Source organism: Bubalus kerabau, chromosome 3 (assembly GCF_029407905.1).
Source record: "Bubalus kerabau isolate K-KA32 ecotype Philippines breed swamp buffalo chromosome 3, PCC_UOA_SB_1v2, whole genome shotgun sequence".
Taxonomy (NCBI): Eukaryota; Metazoa; Chordata; class Mammalia; order Artiodactyla; family Bovidae; genus Bubalus; species Bubalus kerabau.
The window spans coordinates 119,792,327-119,818,221 of record NC_073626.1 but is presented as its reverse complement, the minus strand read 5'-3'; the positions used below and the strand labels follow the sequence as shown (position 1 = coordinate 119,818,221).

At 39.9% G+C, this 25,895-nt stretch overlaps 1 long non-coding RNA gene across 2 annotated transcripts in view; it reads right to left on the bottom strand.

The window, feature by feature from the left end:
• The window catches only part of LOC129646528 (uncharacterized), a 287,290-nt gene that overhangs the window by 215,159 nt on the left and 46,236 nt on the right, over positions 1 to 25,895 (bottom strand). Inside the window, exon 3 of one of the 2 annotated variants that reach the window (XR_008712007.1) lies at positions 20,337 to 21,057. The exons of the other annotated variant lie outside the window; for it this stretch is intronic. This is a non-coding gene — a long non-coding RNA (uncharacterized LOC129646528). Of the gene's footprint in view, positions 1 to 20,336; positions 21,058 to 25,895 lie in introns of those variants that run through there. 2 annotated transcript variants of the gene reach the window in all.

Sequence of the window (25,895 nt, the reverse complement as noted above, 5' to 3'; positions counted from 1 at the left end):
AGCAATCTATAGATTCAATGCAATCCCTATCAAGCTACCAACAGTATTCTTCACAGAGCTAGAACAAATAATTTCACAATTTGCATGGAAATACAAAAAACCTCGAATAGCCAAAGCGATCTTGAGAAAGAAGAATGGAACTGGAGGAATCAACCTAGCTGACTTCAGGCTCTACTACAAAGCCACAGTTATCAAGACAGTATGGTACTGGCACAAAGACAGAAATATAGATCAATGGAACAAAATAGAAAGCCCAGAGATAAATCCACGCACATATGGACACCTTATCTTTGACAAAGGAGGCAAGAATATACAATGGATTAAAGACAATCTCTTTAACAAGTGGTGCTGGGAAATCTGGTCAACCACTTGTAAAAGAATGAAACTAGAACACTTTCTAACACCATACACAAAAATAAACTCAAAATGGATTAAAGATCTAAACGTAAGACCAGAAACTATAAAACTCCTAGAGGAGAACATAGGCAAAACACTCTCTGACATACATCACAGCAGGATCCTCTATGACCCACCTCCCAGAATATTGGAAATAAAAGCAAAAATAAACAAATGGGACCTAATTAACCTTAAAAGCTTCTGCACATCAAAGGAAACTATTAGCAAGGTGAAAAGACAACCTTCAGAATGGGAGAAGATAATAGCAAATGAAGCAACTGACAAACAACTAATCTCAAAAATATACAAGCAACTCCTCCAGCTCAATTCCAGAAAAATAAATGACCCAATCAAAAAATGGGCCAAAGAACTAAACAGACATTTCTCCAAAGAAGACATACAGATGGCTAACAAACACATGAAAAGATGCTCAACATCACTCATTATCAGAGAAATGCAAATCAAAACCACTATGAGGTACCATTTCACACCAGTCAGAATGGCTGCGATCCAAAAGTCTACAAGTAATAAATGCTGGAGAGGGTGTGGAGAAAAGGGAACCCTCTTACACTGTTGGTGGGAATGCAAACTAGTACAGCCACTATGGAGAACAGTGTGGAGATTCCTTAAGAAACTGGAAATAGAACTGCCATATAATCCAGCAATCCCACTGCTGGGCACACACACTGAGGAAACCAGAAGGGAAAGAGACACGTGTACCCCAATGTTCATCACAGCACTGTTTATAATAGCCAGGACATGGAAGCAACCTAGATGTCCATCAGCAGATGAATGGATAAGAAAGCTGTGGTACATACACACAATGGAGTATTACTCAGCCATTAAAAAGAATACATTTGAATCAGTTCTAATGAGGTGGATGAAACTGGAGCCTATTATACAGAGTGAAGTAAGCCAGAAAGAAAAACACCAATACAGTATACTAACGCATATATATGCAATTTAGAAAGATGGTAACAATAACCCTGTGTACGAGACAGCAAAAGAGACACTGATGTATAGAACAGTCTTATGGACTCTGTGGGAGAGGGAGAGGGAGGGAAGATTTGGGAGAATGGCATTGAAACATGTAACATATCATGTATGAAATGAGTTGCCAGTCCAGGTTCGATGCACCATACTGGATGCTTGGGGCTGGTGCACTGGGACAACCCGAGGGATGGGGAGGGAGGAGGGAGGAGGGTTCAGGATGGGGAACACATGTATACCTGTGGCGGATTCATTTTGATATTTGGCAAAACTAATACAATTATGTAAAGTTTAAAAATAAAATTAAATTAAAAAAATAAATAAATAAAGCTGAAATTCCAGTACTTTGGCCACCTCATGCGAAGAGTTGACTCATTGGAAAAGACTCTGATGCTGGGAGGGATTGGGGGCAGGAGGAAAAGGGGATGACAGAGGATGAGATGGATGGATGGCATCATTGACTCAATGGACATGAATTTGAGTGAACTCTAGGAGATGGTGATGGACAGGAAGGCCTGGCATGCTGCGATTCATGGGGTCTCAAAGAGATGGACACGACTGAGGGACTGAACTGAACTGAACTGAAGGGTGTGTGATGAAGAGTAAAATAATGTGGCCCACTTTCTTTTGGCCCTCATTTCTAAGGAGGCTCCCTATAAAGGATGGTGATATCATATCCTATATACAAAGAACTGGATAGATTAAGCCCGTAAGCCTGAGGTGGCTCAATGGAAAAAAGATAACTGATTTCAAAGATTTAAAACCTTTTATTATGGAATAGGAATTAGACTTATTCCTCATGGTTTCTGTCCACTGATGTATACCGAGCAATTACAACTGTAGCTGGCAGCTAGTAGTAACTCAAAAGTATATTTTGAATGAATGAATGTCAGTCTAAGCCTGGGAACTTGACTCAACTTCAAACTCTTCCCAACTTTTGCTGGATGAGGACTTGCTGTGAATCTTTGAAAAAAAAAAATCAGTTAAGTTTTCAGAGAACTAGGACTAGCCAGAAGTAGCTCGATATATTTGAGCTTGATATAAAGAAAAAAATTTCCAAAGGTTAGAGAATTCAAACACAAATGGTCTTACTTTCCAAAGGGAATTAATTCCTGGAGATGTTCATGCATGGTAGGTTTGGATGACGGGAAATTCAATATTCAGGTGTTAGAAGTTCTTGGGCAAGGGCTCAAGATATTATTAACTCTAAATTTGAGGTACTTGGGAACAAGCAGAATGATGACCTTACAATAGTTTGGAGAGTAGATGGGGGAAGAGCTGCACAGGGAACCAGGACCCCACCAAGAGGCCGTAAACTGGGACTAACATAACAGACAAGGTTAATGAACTTAACTAAAGGGGAGGGATCCCATTGGTAGCTTTGTTCTATGGAGCAGCCACTTAGGGAAACCACATGCAAGCATGATACCAATGACTCATCCCTTTGCCCATAAAAGCCCAGTGGGTTTTTTTCGAATGGGAAAGTCAAGGCAGATGCAGTCCTGTTTCAACCTAAGCCTGGAAGTTTGACTTATCTCTATGCTCTATTTGACACAAATAGCTAAAAAGCAATTAAGGGTTTTCTTACATGCTTCTTATCTCTATGACTTGGAGAAGGCTACTCTGACCTCCAGGCTCATAAGTAAATAAGGATAATAACATGAGGCTGACAAAGTGGTTGTGAGAATTAAATATAATAACTGGTTCTGAGCACATAACTTTTTCCTGATCTATGCTATGCTGTTCTTAGTTGCTCAGTCATGTCTATCTCTTTACGACCTCTTGGACTGTAGCACAGCAGGCTCCTCTGTCCATGGGGATTGTCCAGGCAAGAATACTGGAGTGAGTTGCCATGCCTGATCTATGCTAGGTGTCTGCCTAATCAATGTTCTTCTCCTCTTTCTCCTTCCAGTCTTGAAATTATATAATTCTTTTTCCCTGAGAAACTTCAGAATCTTCCTAATTTTTATTTCATGTTGGGAAGCTCATATCATTTTCAGAGGAAACCAAATGATATGTACAGATTCATAAGACTAGAATGTGTCATTAGCTCAGATCAAATTGCATCTCCCTCAACTACAATAACAACAAATAAGCCTTCAGAGTCACAAAGTCCCCTTGTTTGGCCTTTTTATAAGCCCATCTAGTTTTCATCCCAGCTGCTAGTGTTACCCCACATTAAGATGTGATGCATTCTGCAAGTCCATTGACATTTGGAGGGTCTTCTCTAAAATGCATCTGAATATATAAAATCAATATTGCATCCTAGAAAGGCAAACACATATTTTTACATTTATTTCAGAATAGGACAGAAAACCTGAGGCTGCCATATGTTCCATCCTTCATCCAGAAAATCTTTCGTTAAACAAGTACACCTCCCTTCTGACTAGGAGTCACCAAGCTTGCAGTGAACAAAAATATATTGGCATTACAATAATCAAAGTAGAACCAACTCTGCCCTTCAGTCTTCAAGTTCCTTCCAGATCAAACAAAACACAGCCCCAGACACATTTCTCTCAAACAATGCAATCCCATGGGAATGGGAGTAAAAAGTGCTAATGCATTTTCAATTTACAAACCAACTTTTACTATATTTAGATCAGTCAATTTATATCTGAGTACAAAAATTCAAGAGGATGTGACATCTCTTCTCCCTAGCACAATTTTGTTTTTCAAAGAAACTTGTTCTCAAGAATTCTGACCTATCTCTCAGAAATAGTTTCTTCAGTTGGTATATTTCCAGTTACATCAATTATACATTGTTTTGCTTTTTAAAAGGTCTGTCTAGGACATGTGCAAACAAATCAAGCAAACACACTAGTGTCCAATATTGGGAAAATTGTGATTAATGCATCTAATAATAATCTTTTCAGGGCACTTAAAATCAAAATCATACATTAATCCCTTTAAGACTATAAGATCTGAGTTTATTTTATGCTTATCTATTAATATTTGTTTTGATTCAACTTTATAATAACTTCCTGATATCTGGGTATGTTATTTGTCTTCAATATATTTTAATGTGAATTAGATTTTTTTTGTGGGTCACATAAGGACACAGGAGGGTCAGGGCCAGGAAATATCACAAGGCTTTGAAAATGTCCTGGAATAAGCACAAAGCATCAGAGGAAGATGTGGTGCTTAAAACCAAGACTGAGGAAAAGAAGATGATCTGCATTTTTTTTAATGTATTTTATTTCTCCACATTGTTGGTCAGGAGGGGCCCAAGTACTAGTCAAGAGAGAGAGAGTTTTTTAAAGTATATAACATTATATCTCAGAATTAGAGTTTTGGAGTGTGGTTCATGGTAAGCTGTTAGTTCAGGCCTTCAGGAATTTCTTCCTGGAAACTAATTTCTGAGGTCCTACCAAAATGTAATTTCTGAAGTCCTACCAAAAGGCAGTCCTTCATTTCCTAAGAAATGAGTAATTTGCCTGGGAATCTAACATATAGTAATTGAAGAAGGCAGATTGTTTTGCATGAAATCTTGTGAAAGTCAATTCTACAAGCACCTTAATTTTTTTCTAGTTGCAACTGCACCTCAAAACTCCTCATGCTCTGTTGAAATCCTGGTTGAAAGGGGATTTGAGGACATAAGGGCCTATGGGAGCCCTCCCTCACTGAGCCACTGAAAACAATTAAACAAGGAAGGAGGGAAGGGACACTCTAGGTGTAACAAGGAAATCCTACTGACCTACACTACAGGCAGAGGGTCATGACAAGATGTGGAAGAGGGTAAAAGGGAAACTTAGGGATTTGAAGAAGGGAGTTGGAACATAACTGGGGCAGGATTTAAACCCGGGTCAGGAGACACAGGAGATGAAGGTCAGGAAGATCCTCTGGAGGAGGAAATGGGAACCCACTCCAGTATTCTTGCCTGGAAAATTCCATGGACAGTGGAGCCTGAAGGCTATAGTTCATGGGGGTGCAAAAGAGTTGGACATGACTGAGCGACTGAGCATGCATGCATGCATACATCTTGATTCACATGCTGAGTTGCTTCACCCACATCCTAGAAGCTCTATGTTTTGTGACTCAGTTGCCTAAAACAAAGCACTATGAAAGAGACTCAAACCATTCAGGCCAAGCAAAGTGGGCAGGGCTTTCCAGAAACATTTAAAAGCCTAAAAAACAAAGGCCTATCAAACAGAATAACAAAACAAGTGCTGATAAAGGAAGTGGGCATTAAGAAGACAGAGGACAAGGAAATAGAGATTAAACACATCTGGAGACTGAAGAACCAGCTTTATAAAAGACTTCTGCAGGATATTAGCAAGAATCTTGAGACCTCACCTTGGATCGATAGAGATTTGCAGAAATAGGCAGAGGTGACATATCCAACTTTACCATCATTATTATAATACTATTAATATTTCTTGTTACTCCTTTCCTTTTATGGGATATTACCTGGTATGACCTGAGAAGTACAGGTGCATGGTTATCACAACAGGACTGTGGGACATGATTGATGAAAGGACATGAACAGTCACAGTTAAAGATGCAAATATTCTTTATATACTGGCATACGTAAACTGATGGAGATAATTACTTGGAACAACACAGCATGCTCCCAGATGAGGGCACAAGTGCCCCAGGTGTGCAAGTCTCCTGTGAGGTGCAGGCTCTGGACCATACACAGTGTGAATATTTCACCAAGTGCACAGAGCTCACAACTACCTCTCATGGTGTTGGTGGGGTGCAGAGGGGAAGGGATTCTTTATACTCTCCTATCCAATCCCCATATTTCTTTTTCCATTTTTGTCTTCATCTGGAGATTCCTGTTCAGTCTGCCTATTGGCCAAATGCAAAAAACTGCTATAAACCCACCCCAGTGTTCACTTAACCAGATGAATCCAAGATCTTTTTCAAATGTCCAGAATCTCTTAAGAGGTCCAAGAATCAGGCTTGTTTTAGGTCCATTCCTGCAAAGGATGTGATATACATGTTCATTCTAAATAGTTAAGCCTAGGTTTCCAAACCTGGCTAGTCTGAAAATGGTGACTTCTGGGAAACATTCTGTTTGAAGATATCATTAGAAGTTTCATCCAATTTCACTCTGATTGCTTTCAGGCCTTGGCTGATTTTTAATGTCCCCAGCTGATCTAAGCAAGCTGGCAAGTGGAGGCCTAATTACAGCATCTACTTTTGACCACGATAAAGCATGCAGCAGAAGCCAGAACTAATAAAGGAGCCCTAGACCACGGCTCCCAGGCTGTTTGGGTTATGAGGACCTTTATTTAACACTTTAAAAGAAATTCTTCAGAGTGATGATGGCAAAAATATATAATAAAAATAGTAACTTAATTACTTGCCATACACCTGCAATTAATACAACATTGTAAATTAACTTAACCTCGATGTTAAAAACTGGTTTTAAAAAAGTGTATGATGATGGCAATGCCTATAAATTAAGAGTATGATTGCACAAATGTCTATAAAAAAAACAAGTCTAGAAGAGGCAATCTGATAGAAAGTGCAGGGTTGGGAGTGAGATAGGGAATTGGTCTTGAAAACCCGTTAGCCTCTCAAGGTCCATTTAATGTGACTTTGGTAGAAGTAGGGGTGGGGAGGACCTGATGGAGATCTACTAGCACTATTCACATGATTAATATAAGGATTAATAAGAAAATAAAGATTTTACACAGCAGAATAACTGACAGAGGGAAAATCAATGAATACTATTCTCATTACTAAGTTGGATTAAATGAAATTACTGGAATTTGTACTCTTTTCGACTGTTAAAAATAGCAATTCCATATGGCTTCAATGGAAATAATTTAATATTAAAATTCTAATTTTAAAATTTAAATCCCAATATAACATAATCTGTCCACATCTCCCAAATTATTCAGATTCCTTTTAAGAAAGAAAAACTGAGAGAGGAATTACTGGCAAGATAGTGATTATTTTTTCTTTCATACTGATTTTTTTTTTTTTTAATGAAAATTCAAAAGGCTTTACCTCAGGTCACTCGTTTTTCTGAGTAATAATATGATAAAAAGTGAGGAAGCAGGTGGGAGTTTTGATAGAAAACCCCCAGGAGGAAGTCAGATGAGGGGTTCTGATGCCTTGTGCTATCATTATAACAGGCTGTCCCACTTGTAGAGCATGCACTATTTCAGTGACTTTAATTATGACCTGAAACTCTACTGATCAGATGTTAACGTGGCTCATAGACTCTATTCGGTACTTAAAAAGTCAGAGTCTCTGCCTGTTGGTAATGAATGGCTCCACATTTCCCTCCCTCAGAGGCCATCTTATAAACAAGATCTAGTCATATGGGGCGTAAAAATAATTAATGGACCTGACTGAGCTATTAATACTATGTTACTAACCAGATGAGATATCAATCTAATTTGCTAATTTCACATTCATGCTTTATCTAATAGCTAAAGTGATGAATAAATCACTTTGACTCTCATATGTTTACACTTTATGTTTTTAAATTTCATGGGTGTGTATGCTTTTTTTTTTTTCTGTAAGTTTTCACAGAGAACTTTCTAAATGGAAGAACATATAGGTAAGATTTACCAAGCAATAACCACTCACCTCTAAAGTCTCACCCAGCAATCATAACATTTGCCACTTCCTGAGTCAAAATACTCAGGATATCACATAAGCATATGAGAACCAAGACAGAGAAATACAAGCCTATTTTGTTAGAATCCCAGAATCACAGAGAATCCAGGTTTGCCTAAATGCATCCGTGATCATTACTCTTGGCCAATAAAAACCATTAACTCAAGCATTATAGTTCTCGAGTGACAGAGGAAAGCAGGGGAAAAAGAGAAAAAAAAAAGTGTTAGCTTAAAATTAGATTTGGTAAGGGTTTTCTTGTGTAGTTTATGTTTATTTTATTTTATTTTATTTTATTTTTGCTGCTTTTTGTTTAGCTGAAAGAGGATAAAGGAAGAGAATTTTTCTATCTGAACTTTTCTCCAACTCCATCCTGGACTTGATCTCTGGGTCAGACCTAGGAAACCCCTGGACACTATTTCTTTGTCTCTCAGTGTCTGATACAAGAAAAGAATGTTGAGCTGAGAACTAAGAACATGGATGGGGGATAGTGATTGTAGCTGTTAAATTTATTTAGATCTGATTCAGCTTGACATAGGAAACAAACCAAACAAACAAAAACATCCATGTCATTTCCAGTTCTGGTTCAGCTTCTGACATGAGACTGGGAAACCGAGAGAGAAAAAATCCCTGAAAAAGGTAGAAGCACACTTTAACCAGGCTAACTCTGACCAGAAACCATAAAGACAAAGAGGTGAAAATCTTGGTGCCTTTGAAGACAAAAGGAGATGCATTGAGGATAGTCTTAAGAGAATATGGGGCTTGCATTAATGGAACCAATTCTGAACCTTTCATACAAATGAAGTCATACAAGATGCTGTGTTTTTTGCCTGGCTTCTTTGACAGTAGGATTCAGGAAGCTAGATCAGCAGTAAGTAAACTACACCCAAGGACCAAATCAGGTCACACACATTTGAGACTTTTTGTTTTTCTCAACTCAACTGAGATATAATTGACAAAACTTTAAAATATTTAAAGTTTGCAACATCATGATTTGATGTACTTATGCATGTGAAAGGATTTCCACCATTAAGTTAAGTAAAATGTTTATCACTGAACATATTTACCCCCCTTTTATTAAATGAGAACACTAAGTTCTACTCTCTTATCAAATGTCAATTACACAGCACAATATTATTGGCTATAGTCTCTAAATCATAGATTCTCAGACTTTATTCATCTTATAACTGAAAGCTGGTACCCATTGATACCCTGAAAATTTACTGAAACTGTTTATTAGCTCTAATAGTACATTTTTGTTGGGGTCTTTAAAGTTTCTATATATAATATCATGCCATTTCTAAACAGAGATTATTTTACTTCTTCCTTTCTGATTTAGATGACTTTTATTTCTTTTTCTTGCCTAATTGCTCTGGCTAGGATTTCCAGTAAGTACTATGTTTAATAAAAGTGGTGAGAATGAGCATCTTTGTCTTGTTTCTGATTCTAGAGAAAAAGCTTTTTCCTTTTTACTATTAAGTATGGTATTAGCTATAGGCTTGTCAGATATGGCATTTATTATGTTGAGGTACATACGTTCCTTCTATATTTAGTTTATTGAGAGCTTTTACCATTAAAAGATGTTGAATTTTGTCAAACTCTTTTTATGCATCTATTGAGATGATCAAATAATTTCTACCTTTCATTTTGTTAATGTGGTATATCACATATTGATTTGTGGATGCTGAACCATCGTTACATCACATCCCTAGAATAAATCCCACTTAAGTGCACTGTAACAGTTCTTTAATGTACTTTTAAATTTGTTTTGCTAACATTTTGTTGAGGACTTCTGCATCTATATTTATCTAGGGCACTGGACTGGAGCTTTCCTTTCTTGTTATTTCCTTGTCTGGTTTTGTTATCAGGGTAATGCTGGTCTCATAAAATGAATTAAGAAGTATCCTTCTTATGTTTTTTTGGGAAGACTTTGGGAAGAATTTGTATTAATTCTTTAAATGTTTGGTAGAATTCAACATTAAATTCATCTGGTTCTGAAATTTTCTTTGTTGGCAGGTTGTAGATTACTCATTCAATCTCCCTAAAAGTAATAGGTCTGTTCAGATTTTATATTTCTTCATGATTTAGTCTTGGTAAATTTTGTTTCTAAAAATTTATCCATTTATTCTAGGCTATTTAATTGGATGGTTCATCATTGTTTGTAGTAGTTTCTTATCACCTTTAGTACATCTGTGTTATCAGTTCTAATGTTTCCTCATTTGTTTCTGATTTTATTTGAGTCCTTTCTTATTTTTTCTTGCTGCTGTGTGGTGATTGAGTGACTTTGAGGAGATACCCCATGTCTAAGGGCAAAGGAGAAACCCCAGAAAGATGATAGGAGGGAGAAATTGTGTTTAGAATCAAACCCCACACCCACCGGAGATGCTCAAAGGGCTCAAACAAACCCCGTGCACACCAGGACTGAGAGACCCCACAGAGACTGACACAGAACTGTGTTTGAATGTCTCCTGTGGAGGTACGGGTCAGCAGTGGACTGCCACAGGGGCAGGAGCTTTGGGTGCAGCAGATCTGGATATGGCATAAGCCCTCTTGAAAGAGGTCACCATTAACCCCACTGTAGAGTCACCAGAACTTATACAGGACTGGGGAAACAGACACTTGGAGGGCACAAATAGAACTTTGTGCACACCAAGATCCAGGAGAAGGGAGCAGTGACCCCAAAAGAGACTGACCCAGACTTGCCCAGGAGTGTCCAGGAGTCTCCGGTGGAGGCGTGGGTCAGCGCTGGCCTGCTGCAGGGTTGGGGGCACTGAGTGTAGCAGTGTGTGCATGGGACCTTTTGAAGGAGGTCACCATTACCTTCATTACCTCCAACAGAGTTTGCTGATGCTAAGTCACTTCTGTGCGACCCCATAGACGGCAACCCACCAGGCTCCCTTGTCCCTGGTTTTCTCCAGGCAAGAACACTGGAGTGGGTTGCCACTACCTTCTCCACCATCATAGTTTCAGTTCAGTTCAGTTCAGTAACTCAGTTGTGTCCAACTCTCTGCGACCCCATAAATCACAGCACGCCAGGCCTCCCTGTCCATCACCAACTCCCGGAGTTCACTCAGACTCACATCCATTGAGTCAGTGATGCCATCCAGCCATCTCATCCTCTGTCGTCCCCTTCTCCTCCTGCCCCCAATCCCTCCCAGCATCTGAGTCTTTCCCAATGAGTCAACTCTTTGCATGACATGACCAAAGTACTGGAGTTTCAGCTTTAGCATCATTCCTTCCAAAGAAATCCCAGGGCTGAACTCCTTCAGAATGGACTGGTTGGATCTCCTTGCAGTCCAAGGGACTCCCAAGAGTCTTCTCCAACACCACAGTTCAAAAGCATCAATTCTTCAGTGCTCAGCCTTCTTCACAGTCCAACTCTCACATCCATACATGACCACTGGAAAAGCCATAACCTTGACTAGATGGACCTTTGTTGGCAAAGTAATGTCTCTGCTTTTGAATATGCTATTGAGGTTGGTCATAACTTTCCTTCCAAGGAGTAAGCGTCCTTTAATTTCATGGCTGCAGTCACCATCTGTAGTGATTTTGGAGCCCAGAAAAATAAAGTCTAAGACTGTTTCCACTGTCTCCCCATCTATTTCCCATGAAGTGATGGGACCAGATGCCATGATCTTCGTTTTCTGAATGTTGAGCTTTAAGCCAACTTTTTCACTCTCCACTTTCACTTTCATCAAGAGGCTTTTGAGTTCCTCTTCACTTTCTGCCATAAGGGTGGTGTCAATATCTGAGGTTATTGATATTTCTCCATTCCAGCTTGTGTTTCTTCCAGTCCAGCGTTTCTCATGATGTACTCTGAATATAAGTTAAATAAGCAGGGTGACAATATACAGCTTTGACGGACTCCTTTTCCTATTTGGAACCAGCCTGTTGTTCCATGTCCAGTTCTAACTGTTGCTTCCTGACCTGCATATAGATTTCTCAAGAGGCAGGTCAGGTGCTCTGGTATTCCCATCTCTTGAAGAATTTTCCACAGTTTATTGTGATCCACACAGTCAAAGGCTTTGGCATAGTCAATAAAGCAGAAATAGATGTTTTTCTGGAACTCTCTTGCTTTTTCCATGATCCAGAGTATGTTGACAATTTGATCTCTAGTTCCTCTGCCTCTTCTAAAACCAGCTTGAACATCTGGAGGTTCATGGTTCACGTATTGCTGAAGCCTGGCTTGGAGAATTTTGAGCATTACTTTAATAGTGTGTGAGATGAGTGTAATTGTGTGGTAGTTTGACCATTCTTTGGCATTGCCTTTCTTTGGGATTGGAATGAAAACTGACCTTTTCCAGTCCTGTGGCCACTGCTGAGTTTTCCCAATGTGCTGGCATATTGAGTGCAGCACTTTCACAGCATCATCTTTCAGGATTTGGAATAGCTCAAGTGGAATTCCATCACCTCCACTAGCTTTGTTCATAATGATGCTTTCCAAGGCCCACTTGACTTCACATTCCAGGATGTCTGGCTCTAGGTGAGTGATCACACCATCATGATTATCTTGGTCATGAAGATCTTTTTTGTACAGTTCTTCTGTGTATTCTTGCCATCTCTTCTTACTATCTTCTGCTTCTGTTAGGTCCATACCATTTCTGTCCTTTATTGAGCTCATCTTTACATTAAATGTCCCCTTGGTATCTCTAATTTTCTTGAAGAGATGTCTAGCCTTTCCCATTCTATTGTTTTCCTCTATTTCTTTGCACTGATCACTGAGGTAGGCTTCCTTATCTCTCCTTGTTATTCTTTGGAACTCTGCATTCAAATGAGTATATCTTTCCTTTTCTCCTTTGCTTTTCACTTCTCTTTTTTTCACAGCTATTTGTAAGGCCTCCTCAGACAGCCATTTTGCTCTTTTGCATTTCTTTTCCATGGGGATGGTTTTGATCCCTGTCTCCTGTATAATGTCAGGAACCTCCATCCATAGTTCACAGGTAAATAACATGGACAGAACACAGCCCCACCCATCAACAGAAAATTGGATTAAAGATTTACTGAGCATGGGCCCGCCCATCAGAACAAGACCCAGTTTCCCCCTCAGTCAGTTCCTCCTCAGGAAGCTTCCTTAAGCCTCTTATCCTTCTCCAACAGAGGGCAGAATGACTGAACACCACAATCACAGAAAACTGACTCTTGAGAGTCCCTTGGACTGCAAGGAGATCCAACCAGTCCATCCTAAAGGAAATCAGTCCTGTATATTCATTGGAAGGGCTGATATTGAAGCCAAAACTTCAATACTTTGGATACCTGATGCAAAGAGCTGAAAGGAAAAGAAAGTGAAGTCACTCATTCATGTCCAATTCTTTGCGACCCCGAGGACTGTAGCCTACCAAGCTCCTCAGTCCATGGAATTTTCCAGGCAAGAGTACTCGAGTGGGTTGCCATTTCCTTCTCCAGAGGATCTTCCCAATCCAAGGATCGAACCCAGGTCTCCCATACTGCAGACAGACGCTTTACCCTCTGAGCCATTTGAAAAGACCCTGATGCTGGGAAAGATTGAAGGTGGGAGGAGAAGGGGATGACAGAGGATGAGATGGTTGGATGATATCATGAACTCAATGGGCATGAGTTTGAGCAAACTCTGGGAATTGGTAATGGACAGGGAGGCCTGGCATGCTGCAGTCCATGGGGTCACAAAGAGGTGGAGATGACTGAGCAACTGAACTGAACTGAACCAATCTGATCACATGGAACACAGCCTTCTCTAACTCAATGAGCCTGACATATAGGGCCACCCAAGACGGATGGGTCATGGTGGAGAGTTCTGATAAAACGTGGTCCACTGGAGAAGGGAATGGCAAACCATTTCAGTATTCTTGCCTTGAGAACCCCATGAATAGTATGAAAAGGCAAAAAGATAGGACACTGAAAGATGAACTTACCAGGTCAGTAGGTTCCCAATATGCTACTGGAGATCAGTGGAGAAATAACTCCAGAAAGAATGAAGAGACGGAGCCAAAGCAAAAACAACACCCAGTTGTGGATCTGACTGATGATGGAAGTAAAGTTCGATACTATAAAAAGCAATAGTTCGATACTATAAATAGCAATTGCATACGAACATGGAATGTCAGGTTCATAAATCAAGGCAAATTGGAAGTGGTCAAACAGGAGATGGCAAGAGTGAGAGTCTACATTTTAGGAATCAGCAAACTAAAATGGACTGGAATGGGTGAATTTAACTCAGATAATCATTATATCTACTACTGTGGGCAGAATCCTTTAGAAGAAATGGAGTGGCCATCATAGTCAACAAAAGAGTTCAAAGCAGTACTTGAATGCAGTCTCAAAAACAACAGAATGATCTCTGTTCATTTCCAAGGCAAACCATTCAATATCATGGTAATCCAAGTCTAAGCACTGACAAGTAATGCTGAAGAAGCTGAAGTTGAACAGTTCTATGAAAGACCTACAAAACCTTTTAGAACTAACACCCAAAAAGGATGTCCTTTTAATTATAGGGGACTGGAATGCAAAACTAGGAAGTCAAGAAACATATGGAGTAACAGGCAAATTTGGGCTTGGAGTACAGAATGAAGCAGGGCAAAGGTTAATAGAGTTTTGCCAAGAGAACACACTAGTCATAGCAAACATCCTCGTCCAACAACACAAGAGAAGACTCTACATACGAACATCACCAGATGGTCAACACTAAAATCAGATTGATTATATTCTTTGCAGCCAAAGATGGAGAAGCTCTATACAGTCAGTAAAAACAAGACTGGGAGTGGACTGTGGCTCAGATCATGAACTCCTTATTGTCAAATTCAGACTTAAATTGAAGAAAGTAGGGAAAACCACTAGATCAGTCAGGTATGACCTAAATTAAATCTCTTACGATTATACAGTGGAAGTGAGAAATAGAATCAAGGGATTAAATCTCATAGACAGAATGCCTGAAGAGCTATGGAGGGAGATTCGTGACTTTGTACAGGAGGCAGCAATCAAGACCATCTCTAAGAAAAGGAAATGCAAAAAGGCAAAATGATTGTTTGAGGAGACCTTACAAATAGCTCGGAAAAGAAGAGAAGTAAAAGCAAAGGAGAAAAGGAAAGATATACTCATTTGAATGCAGAGTTCTAGCAAGGAGATAAGGAAGCCTACCTCAGTGATCAGTGCAAAGAAATAGAGGAAAACAATAGAATGGGAAAGACTAGAGATCTCTTCAAGAAAATTAGAGATACCAAGGGGATATTTAATGCAAAGATGAGCTCAATAAAGGACACAAATGGTATGGACCTAACAGAAGCAGAAGATATTAAGAAGAGGTGTCAAGAATACATAGAAGAACTATACAAAAAAGATCTTTACTGCCCAGATAATCATGATGGTGTGATCAGTCACCTAGAGCCCGACATCCTGGAATGTGAAGTCAAGTGAGCCTTAGGAAGCATCACTACAAAGAAAGCTAGTGGAAGTGATGGAATGCCAGTTGAGCTATTTCAAATCTTGAAAGATGATGCTGTGAAAGTGCTGCTATCAATATGCCAGCAAATATGGAAAACTCAGCAGTGGCCACAGGACTGGAAAAGGTCAGCTTTCATTCCAATCCCAAAGAAAGGCAATGCCAAATAATATTCAAACTACTGCACAACTGCACTCATCTCACGCACTAGTAAAGTAATATTCAAAATTCTCCAAGCCAGGTTTCAACAGTATATGAGCTTTGAACTTCCAGATGTTCAAGCTGGTTTTAGAAAAGGCAGAGGAACCAGAGATCAAATTGCCAACATCCACTAGATCACTGAAAAAGCAAGAGAGTTCCAGAAAAATATCTACTTCTGCTTTATCGACTATGCCAAAGCCTTTGACTGCATGGATCACAACAAACTGTGAAAAATTCTGAAAGAGATAGGAATACCAGATCACCTGACCTGCCTCTTGAGAAATCTGTATGCAGGTCAGGAAGCAACAGTTAGAACTGGACATGGAACAACAGAACAGCCTGGTTCCAAATAGGAAAAGGACTATGTCAAGGGTATACATTGTCACCCTGCTTATTTAACATGTATGCAGAGTACATCATGAGAAACACTGGTCTGAAGCACAAGCTGGAATCAAGATTGCTGGGAGAAGTATCATTAACCTCAGATACACAGATGACACAACCCTTATGGCAGAAAACAAAGGAGAACTAAAGAGCCTCTTGATGAAAGTGAAAGAGGAGAGCGAAAAATTTGGCTTAAAGCTCAACATTCAGAAAACTTAGATCGTGGCATCAGTTCCCATCACTTCATGGCAAATAGATGGGGAAACAGTGGAAACAGTGACAGACTTTATTTTTTGGGGCTCCAAAATCACTGCAGATGGTGACTGCAGCCATGAAATGAAAAGACTCCTTGGAAGAAAAGTTTGACCAACCTAGACAGCATATTAAAAAACAGAAACATTACTTTGCCAACAAAGTCCTGGTCTAGTCAAAGTTATGGTTTTTCCAGTAGTCATGTATAGATGTGAGAGTTGGACTGTAAAGAAAGCTGAGCATTGAAGAATTGATGTTTTTGAACTATGGTATTGGAGAAGATTCTTGTGAGTCCCTTGGAGTGTAAGGAGATCCAACCAGTCCATCCTTTATTGGAAGGACTGATGCTGAAGCTGAAACTCCAATACTTTGGCCACCTCATGCGAAGCACTGACTCATTTGAAAAGACCTTAATGCTGGGAAAGATTGAGGGCAGAAATAGAAGGGAGCAACAAAAGATGAGATGGTTGGATGGCATCAATGATTCAATGGACATGAGTTTGAAAAAACTCCAGGAGATGGCGAAGGACAGGAAAGCCTGGTGTGCTGCAGTCCATGGGGCCACAAAGAGTCGTACGTGACTGAGTGACTGAACAGTAGTATTTGAACAGTAGTATATGTGGCCCAAACCCTTCACTCTCCAGGGAGAGGCTGGGAATTAGTGGTTCTCTCTTGATTAAATAGTGCTGGGATGGGAAGGGGTTGTTCTGAACCTTTCTTACCTATCTTGATTTGGATATTTTCTCCTTCTCCAGATGTACAAGAGACATGCATGTAATTTCTGGATTTTCTTTAGAAGGAATTGCTTCATGCAGTGAATCCATAAAAGGAGGAAATTTCAGGATCCATCTGTGTCACTTTCTCGGTCCCTTCCCTCATACCCATTTGTTTGCATGTCATCTGTGGCTGCTTTTATTCAACAACAGCAGACTTGAATTAAGTATTTCAACAGAGAGCATATGGCCCACAAAGCCGAAAATATTTATTATCTGCCCATTAACAGACAAAATTTTCTGATCTCTGAACTATAGTAACACAAGGGGAAGGGTAGAATATCACAACAAAAGCAGGAAATTATGAATAAGCATAATATGTTAACAGGCAGAAAGAACATCAATCCGCTGTAAGCAAGATATCCTGAAAGTAAGAAGTCAGGGAAGGAAAGAGTCATGTTGGAACATCCACCTTATACATATAAATAGTCTTGATTACCAGATCAAGGAGTTTCCACTTCTTTCTGCAGGTAGATAGAAAGCCATTGGAAGGGTCTTTGACTACTATTAAATATTATGAGAGTGTTATTTTAATTTAGCAGCTATATAAGATAACCTAAACAGAAAGAGGGGCTTCCCGGGTGGGTAAAGAATCCATCTACAATGCAGGAGATGCAGGCAGACATGAGTTTGATCCCCAGGTTGGGAAGAACCCCTGGAGGAGGGCATGGCAATTCACTCCAGTATTCTTGCCTTGAGAATCCCTTGGACAGAGCAGCCTGGTGGCTACAGACCATGGGGTTGCAAAAAATCAGACATGACTGAAGCAACTAAGCACTTATACACAAACAACAAATACCCAGAAAAAAAAATACCGTCAGAATGCATGATAGAGAAGACTGGAAATGGACAACTCAGGTAAAAACTAGGATCCCATTATATCCCATTACTGCTCAAAGACTGCCTCTTCTCCATAAAATGATGGGTCAATATTATTTTCCAGAGTGAACCATTTAGATTTTCGTACTTGAAGCATTTTCCTTTCTTGGTTATTTTTTTTGGGGGGGGGGATTATATTACATTTTTTTTCCCTTGGTTATTTTTTTCTACTCCCAAACCCTTAACTTATTGAGTATAGTTCTGCCACCCCGGATCCATTCATAAAGCTTCAGAAGGAGACATCTGCTGTTGAAGCTGGATTTGCTGCTCAGCAGCACCTGAACGTTAATAATTGGGACCTTATCCCCAAATAATAACTGTTACTTTCTTCTTAATGTCTCTGAAGCATTATTAAATGTGGCACTTATAGCCCCTTATATGCAATTTACCTCTGTAAAAGGTCATCTGCAAGTACCATACTTAAATATATGCCACAAGGAGCTGTGAGATCACATGCCATACCATTCATTACCCACCATAAGGCTTACATCAAACAATCCCATTTTAAATTTATCTGCTCTCTCTTTAAAATGGCAATGGAATCTTCTCTGGTACATGCTCATTCACAGCAGAACACATCCTGTCTTTCTCAGTGTTCTAAACGTTTTGAGCATTCCCTAGAAGCACTTAGGAGTGCTAACAAGTCAAATGCTGAGGCAAGTGAGATTTTCCACAAAAGATCCCTTACTGCTCTTTTCCATGACCTAAAAGATACCGTTGGTCTTCATGCTTCCCCTAGACCATCCATAACCCTCTATTTTAACTACATTTTATCTTTCTTTTCTCAATAGTATCTTATGCTCTAGATATTACCCAATTTCTCCTCCTCTGCAAATAGGGACATATCAAGGAAGTTCCAGGTTACACCCTTCATATTAGTTAATGTGGGCTGCTTTTACAAAATATCATAGACAGTTTAACAGAAGAAATTTATGTCTCACAGTTCTGGAGGCTGGGAAGTCCAAGGTCAAGATTTCATTCTTGATGACAGTTCTCTCCCTGGCCTAATCAGCCATGCTCTCAATGTCTCCTCACACAGTGGAGAGGAAGGAAGGTTCAGGTCTCTCTTATTGTTAGAAGGACACTAATCCCATCCTAAGGCCCCACCTTAAGGACCTCATTCAAACCCAGTTATTTCCCAATGGCCCCATCTTCAAATACCATCATATTGAGGATTAGGGCTTCAACATACGGATTTATGGGAGACACACACACAGAGAAAGCCCATAACATTCTGCTTCTGGCCATCCAAAATTCATATCCTTTCATCCAAAATATATTATCTATCCCCAAAGCCCAAACTTCTTAACTCATATCGATTTTAAAGTTCAAAGTCTCATCTAAATATCTTCTAGATTAATTGTGGGTAAGAGTCAAAGTACAATTCATCTGAGATAAAATTTGCTGTGAACCTGTGAAACCAGACAAGTTACCTGCTTCCAAAGCACAGTGGTGGGACAGGTGTAGAACAGACATTTTCATTCTAAAAGGGACAAGTTGAAAAAAAGAAAGAGGTGATGACTACCAAGTAAGTCCAGAACCTATCAAAACTAATACCATACGATCTTAAGCCTGGAGAATAATCCTACTTAGGTAAATGATCAGCCTTTCAGACCCAGTGGAGTCCCCGGTCTCATTTCTGTGGCTCTGCTGAGTGGAAATGGCTTCCCCAAAGCTCTGATCACCACTGTCCACCTTGTTGAAACTGAAGCAATGGTCTCCCATTTGAAACTAAAGAGGCACCCCCCCCCCCCCCGATGGTCTGAATTGCCACTGAGGTTATTGGTTCCTTCTCTTAGAGAATAGGGCATATTCATGGTCAATCAAATCTATGCCTGGCTCTGTAGGATCTAAGAAATCTGACAACCTTCCTTCATTTTGTCTCATCTCCTCTCAATTCGTACTGGCACTGTTTCTGCTGGTTAGATCCATGGCTAATTAGATCCATATGGCTGATCAGATCTATGGTGACTGATCAGATCCATGGTTCACACTCATGATAATGTATTTTTCAAACTGTGCTCAGCCACCCTTAGTGTTCATTTTGAAACAAGCTTTCTCAGTTTTCACAATACAAATAAGCCGAGAATTTTCCAAGTATCTAAGTTCTAATTTCACTTTATTTAACAATTTCATTTCCCTCTTTCAGACTTTACTACAAGCAGGAGTAACCAAGCCAGTCCTTCAATGCTTTGCTTAGATATCTCAGATAAAACATCCAACTTCCTCACTTACAAGGTTTACCTTCCACAAACCCTAGAACACAGCTCAACAAAGTCATTTGCCAATTTATGAGTTGGATCTCCTTTTCTCCATTGTCCAATAACATGTTTCTCATTTACCTCCTGGGCTTCACCAGAATTGCCCTTACCATCTATTCCATCTTGCCTGTCACAGTTCTTCCAGACACTGCCCATTATCCAGCTGCTGTAACACAATACCATAGACTGGGTGGCTTAAACAACATACATTTATTTCTTATAGTTCCGGAGGGTAGAAAGTCAAATATACAGATTCTGGTAGATTTGGTTCCTGGTGAGCACCTTCTTTCTGGTATTCAGACAACCACCTTCATGCTGTGTCCTTACAGAACTAAGACAGAAAGACAGTCTGTATGCCCTGGTCTCTCTTCCTCTTCTTATAAGGACACTAAAGCAAGAATGAAGGTCCCACCCTAATGCCCTCATCTAAACCTAATTATCTCACAAAGTTCCACCTCCAAATATCATCACATTAAGGCTTAGGGCTCCAAAATATGAATGGTGGGGGACACAAATATTCATGCCATAACACCTCTGTAAATTTAAAGGATAAAAAGATATGGAACCACAAAGACAATGAGGGCAGGAGAAGGCGCAGAAGCAAAATATTTTGAAATCTGGAAAACAAACTGATGAAAGACAACAAAATTTTAAGCTTAGAGTGAAGAAAGTAAGGAATCAACCTAATTTATACTAGGTAATCCTCAAAGGGCCTGCTAAGTCTGCTATGGAGAAGGCTATGGCAATCCACTCTAGTACTCTTGCCTGGAAAATCCCATGGATGGAGGAGTCTGGTAGGCTGCAGTCCACGGGGTCGCAAAAAGTTGGACGTGACTGAGCAACTTCACTTTCACTTTTCACTTTCATGCACTGGAGAAGGAAATGGCAACCCACTCCAGTGTTCTTGCCTGGAGAATCCCAGGGACAGCGGAGCCTGGTGGGTGACAACAAAATTTTAAGCTTAGAGTGAAGAAAGTAAGGAATCAACCTAATTTATACTAGGTAATCCTCAAAGGGCCTAGGAACTGGTAATACCAGATATCTATGAAATTGAAAATGAGATAGAAGGGCACAAAAAAATGAGGAAGATTTGATAAAATCAACTCAAAGTACAATCACCTATATTTCTAGATCTCATCCCAAACTCTGGTTGTGATTCTCCTTCCACAAACCAAGTAGAAATTTAAAGATTATTTTTACTATGAAAAGAATAAAAGAGTGTGCTGGCTAATTTTTGTGTCAACTTGGCTAAGCTATGGTACCCAGGTTTTCAGTTAAATATCCTTTTAGAGAAGACTCTTAAGAGTCTCTTGGACTGCAAGGAGATCAAACTAGTCAATCCTAAAGGAAATCAATCCTGAATTTGAAGGACTGATGCTGAAGTGACAATACTTTGGCCACCTGATGCGAAGAACCCACTCATTAGAAAATATCCTGATGCTAGGATAGATTGAAGGCAGGAGGAGAAGGGGATGACAGAGGACAAGATGGTTGGATGGCATCACCAACTCAATGGACATAAGTTTGGGCAAACTCTGGGAGATAGTGAAGGACAGGAAAGCCTGGCATGCTGCAGTCCACAGGCTTGCAAAGAGTTAGACACAACTGAGCAACTAAACAACAAGACCCATCTAGATGCTGCTATGAAGATATTTTTAGATATGATCAATATTTAAATCAGTAGACTGTGAATAAACATATTGCTGTTCCTATGCATGGACTTCATCCAATCAGTTAAAGGCCATAAGAGCAAACAGATTTTCTAAGACATTCTCCTCAACTTCAGCATAGAAACCCTGCCTGAGTTATTATCGTGTCAGCCTATCACAGAGATTATCCATGGGAAGCATGGGAATGAAAGAAATGCATACATGCTGAGTGCTCAGTACTGAAATTGCCCAACTTGGACCTCATCTTACTGCTGAAAAGCAACAGCCAGCCATCTACCCCCTAGGCAGAAATCAGAAGATTCTTCTCTGAAGAATAACCAGAACCACAGCCATCAAAAAACAAATTAATAAATGTACCAAACTTTGGGGATTCTCTTGTAAAAAGCCCAGCAGTTCAGTTCAGTTCAGTCACTCAGTCATGTCCGACTATCACGACCCCATGAACCACAGCATGCCAGGCCTCCCTGTCCAGTCGGTGATGCCATCCAACCATCTCATCCTCTGTCGTCCCCTTCTCCTCCTGCCTTCAATCTTTCCCAGCATCAGGGTCTTTTCAAATGAGTCAGATCTTCTCCTCAGGTGGCCAAAGTATTGGAGTTTCAGCTTCAACATCAGTCCGTCCAATGAACACCCAGGACTGATCTCCTTTAGGACGGACTGGTTGGATCTCCTTGCAGTCCAAGGGACTCTGAAGAGTCTTTTCCAACACCACAGTTCAAAAGCATCAATTCTTTGGTGCTCAGCTTTCTTTATAGTCCAACTCTCACATCCATACATGACCACTGGAAAAACCATAGCTTTGACTAGATGGACATTTGTTGGCAAAGTAATGTCTCTGCTTTTTAATATGCTGTCTAGGTTGGTCATAACTTTCCTTCCAAGGAGTAAGTGTCTTTTAATTTCATGGCTGTAGGCACTGTCTGCAGTGATTTTGGAGCCCCCAAAAATAAAGTCTGTCACTGTTTCCACTGTTTCCTCATCTATTTGCCATGAAGTGATGGGACCAGATGCCATGATCTTAGTTTTCTGAATGCAGAGTTTTAAGCCAACTTTTTTACTCTCCTCTTTCACTTTCATCAAGAGGCTCTTTAGTTCTTCTTCGCTTTCTGCCATAAGAGTGATGTCATATCTGAGGTTATTAATATTTCTCCTTGCAATCTTGATTCCAGATTGTGCTTCATCCAGTCCAGCGTTTCTCATGATGTACTCTGCATATAAGTTAACTAAGCACGGTGACAATATACAGCCTTGATGTACTCCTTTTCATATTTGGAACCAGTCTGTTCTGTTGTTCCATGTCCAGTTCTAACTGTTGCTTCCTGACCTGCATACAGATTTCCCAAGAGGCACATCAGGTGGTCTATTATTCCCATCTCTTAAAAAATTTTCCACAGTTTGTGGTGATCCACACAAAGGCTTTGGCATAGTCAATAAAGCAGAAATAGATGTTTTTCTGGAACTCTCTTGCTTTTGTGATGATCCAGCAGATGTTGGCAATTTGATCTCTGGTTCCTCTGCCTTTTCTAAAACCAGCTTGTACATCAGGACGTTCACGGTTCACATATTGCTGAAGTCTGGCTTGGAGAATTTTGAGCATAACTTTAATAGTGTATGAGATGACTGCAATTGTGCGATAGTTTGAGCATTCTTTGGCATTGTCTTTCTTTGGGATTGGAATGAAAACTGACCTTTTCCAGTCCTGTGGCAACTGTTGAGTTTTCCATATTTGCTGGCATATTGAGTGCAGCACTTTCAAAGCATCATCTTTTAGGATGTGAAACAGCTCAACTGGAATTCCATCACCTCCACTAGCTTTGTTCGTAGTGATGCTTCCAAAGGTCTGATTGACTTCACATTCCAGGATGTCTGGCTCTAGGTGACTGATCACACCATCATGATTATCTGGGTTGTAAAGATCTTTTTTGTATAGTTCTTCTGTGTATTCTTGCCACCTCTTCTTAACCTTCTGTTTCTGTTAGGTCCATACCATTTGTGTCCTTTATTGAGCTCATCTTTGCATGAAATGTCCCCTTGGTATCTCTAATTTTCTTGAAGAGATCTCTAGTCTTTCCCATTCTATTGTTTTCCTTTATTTCTTTGCACTGATCATTGAGGAAGGCTTTCTTATCTCTCCTTGCTATTCTTTGGAACTCTGCATTCAAATGGATATATCTTTCCTTTTCTCCTTTGCTTTTCGCTTCCCTTCTTTTCACAACTATTTGTAAGGCCTCCTCAGACAGCCATTTTGCTTTTTTGCATTTCTTTTTATTGGAGACGGTCTTGATCCCTTTCTCCTGTACTATGTCACGAACTTTCTTCCATAGTTCATCAGGCACTCTGTCTATCAGATCTAGTCCCTTAAATCTGTTTCTCACTTCCACTGTATAGTCATAAGGGATACGATTTAGGTCATACTGAATGGTCTAGTGGTTTTCCCTACTTTCTTCAGTTTAAGTCTGAATTTGGCAATAAAGAGTTCACGACCTGAGCCACAGTCAGCTCCCGGTCTTGTTTTTGCTATCTTTATAGACCTTCTCCATCTTTGGCAGCAAAAGATATAATCAATCTGATTCAGTGTTGGCTATCTGGTGATGTCCATGTGTAGAGTCTTCTCTTATCTTGTTGGAAGAGGGTGTTTCCTATGACCAGTGTGTTCTTTTGGCAAAACTCTATTAGCCTTTGCCCTGCTTCATTCTGTACCCCAAGACCAAATTTGCCTATTACTCCAGGTATTTCTTGACTTTCTAGTTTTGCATTCCAGTCCTCTATAATGCGGAGAAGGCAATGGCACCCCACTCCAGTACTCTTGCCTGGAAAATCCCATGGACAGAGGAGCCTGGTAGACTGCAGTCCATGGGGTCGCTAAGAGTCAGACATGACTGAGCAACTTCACTTTCACTTTTCACTTTCATGCATTGGAGAAGGAAAAGGCAGCCCACTCCAGTGTTCTTGCCTGGAGAATCCCAGGGACGGGGGAGCCTGGTGGGCTTCCATCTATGGGGTCACACAGAGTCAGACACGACTGTAGTGACTTAGCAGCAGCAGTCCCTATAATGAAAAGGACATCTTTTTTGGGTGTTAGTTCTAAAAGGTCTTGTAGGTCTTCATAGAACCGTTCAACTTCAGCTTCTTCAGCATTACTGAAGCTGATCAGGATTGCCTTATAATGAAGCTCCAAGAGGAGCTTAACAACACTCTCAGAGCTTCCGATAGATTTCTAGGCCCTAATCCTTAGTCATGAGCAGACAAGTCTGGATTGCTTGAAACCTAAAGAAATACTCTAATATAAAAAATAAAAACAACACAATTAAAAGATAACACAATTAAAGGGGATGGAGAAGAAACTTGTTGAAATAAAAAAAAAAAACAAAATGATATTTTTAAAATGTCAAGGAGTAATATTAGTAAATATTCCATCAATGAATTAAGAACAGGATATTCTAAGAAAGAAAATCCATAGAATAAATTAAAGCAACTCATATATTAAAGGGCTTCCCCAGTGGCCCAGCGGTAAAGAGTCCATCTGCAATACAAGAGCCTCAGGAGACTCCAGTTAGATCCCAGTGTTAGGAAATTCCCCTTGAGGAGGGCATGGAAACCCACTCCAGTATTCTTGCCTGGAGAATCCTATGGACAGAGGAGCCTGGTGAGTTCATAGGTCGCAAAGGGTGGACACAACTGAAGCAACTCAGCGCACATAAATCAAAAGCATGTTATGAATCAAAAGTTTTAGTAAAAGATAAAATATATACTTGAAGAAATCTTTAGGAAATAGAGCACAAACAGATGAAAATTTTAAAGTAAAGATAAGAAAACTGAAGACTTAACCCAGAAGAACAACTTGAAATTAAAAGAGTTCTAGGAAGAGAAAAGAGAGGAAAAGGAAAGGAAGAATCAGGTTAAACCAGGGCGTGAAAACTTCTCAAAACTACAGAACAGTTTCCACATTGAAAAGTCCTGCAAGAATCCAGCAAAATGCAGAGTAATAGACCAAGGCATAACACTGTAAAAATTCACTTCATTGGTGTGTGGAGGACCAGTTGATGGTGTATTAAATTAAGAATATTTAGACTATGACCTGCTGAATGAGGAGGTACAAGCC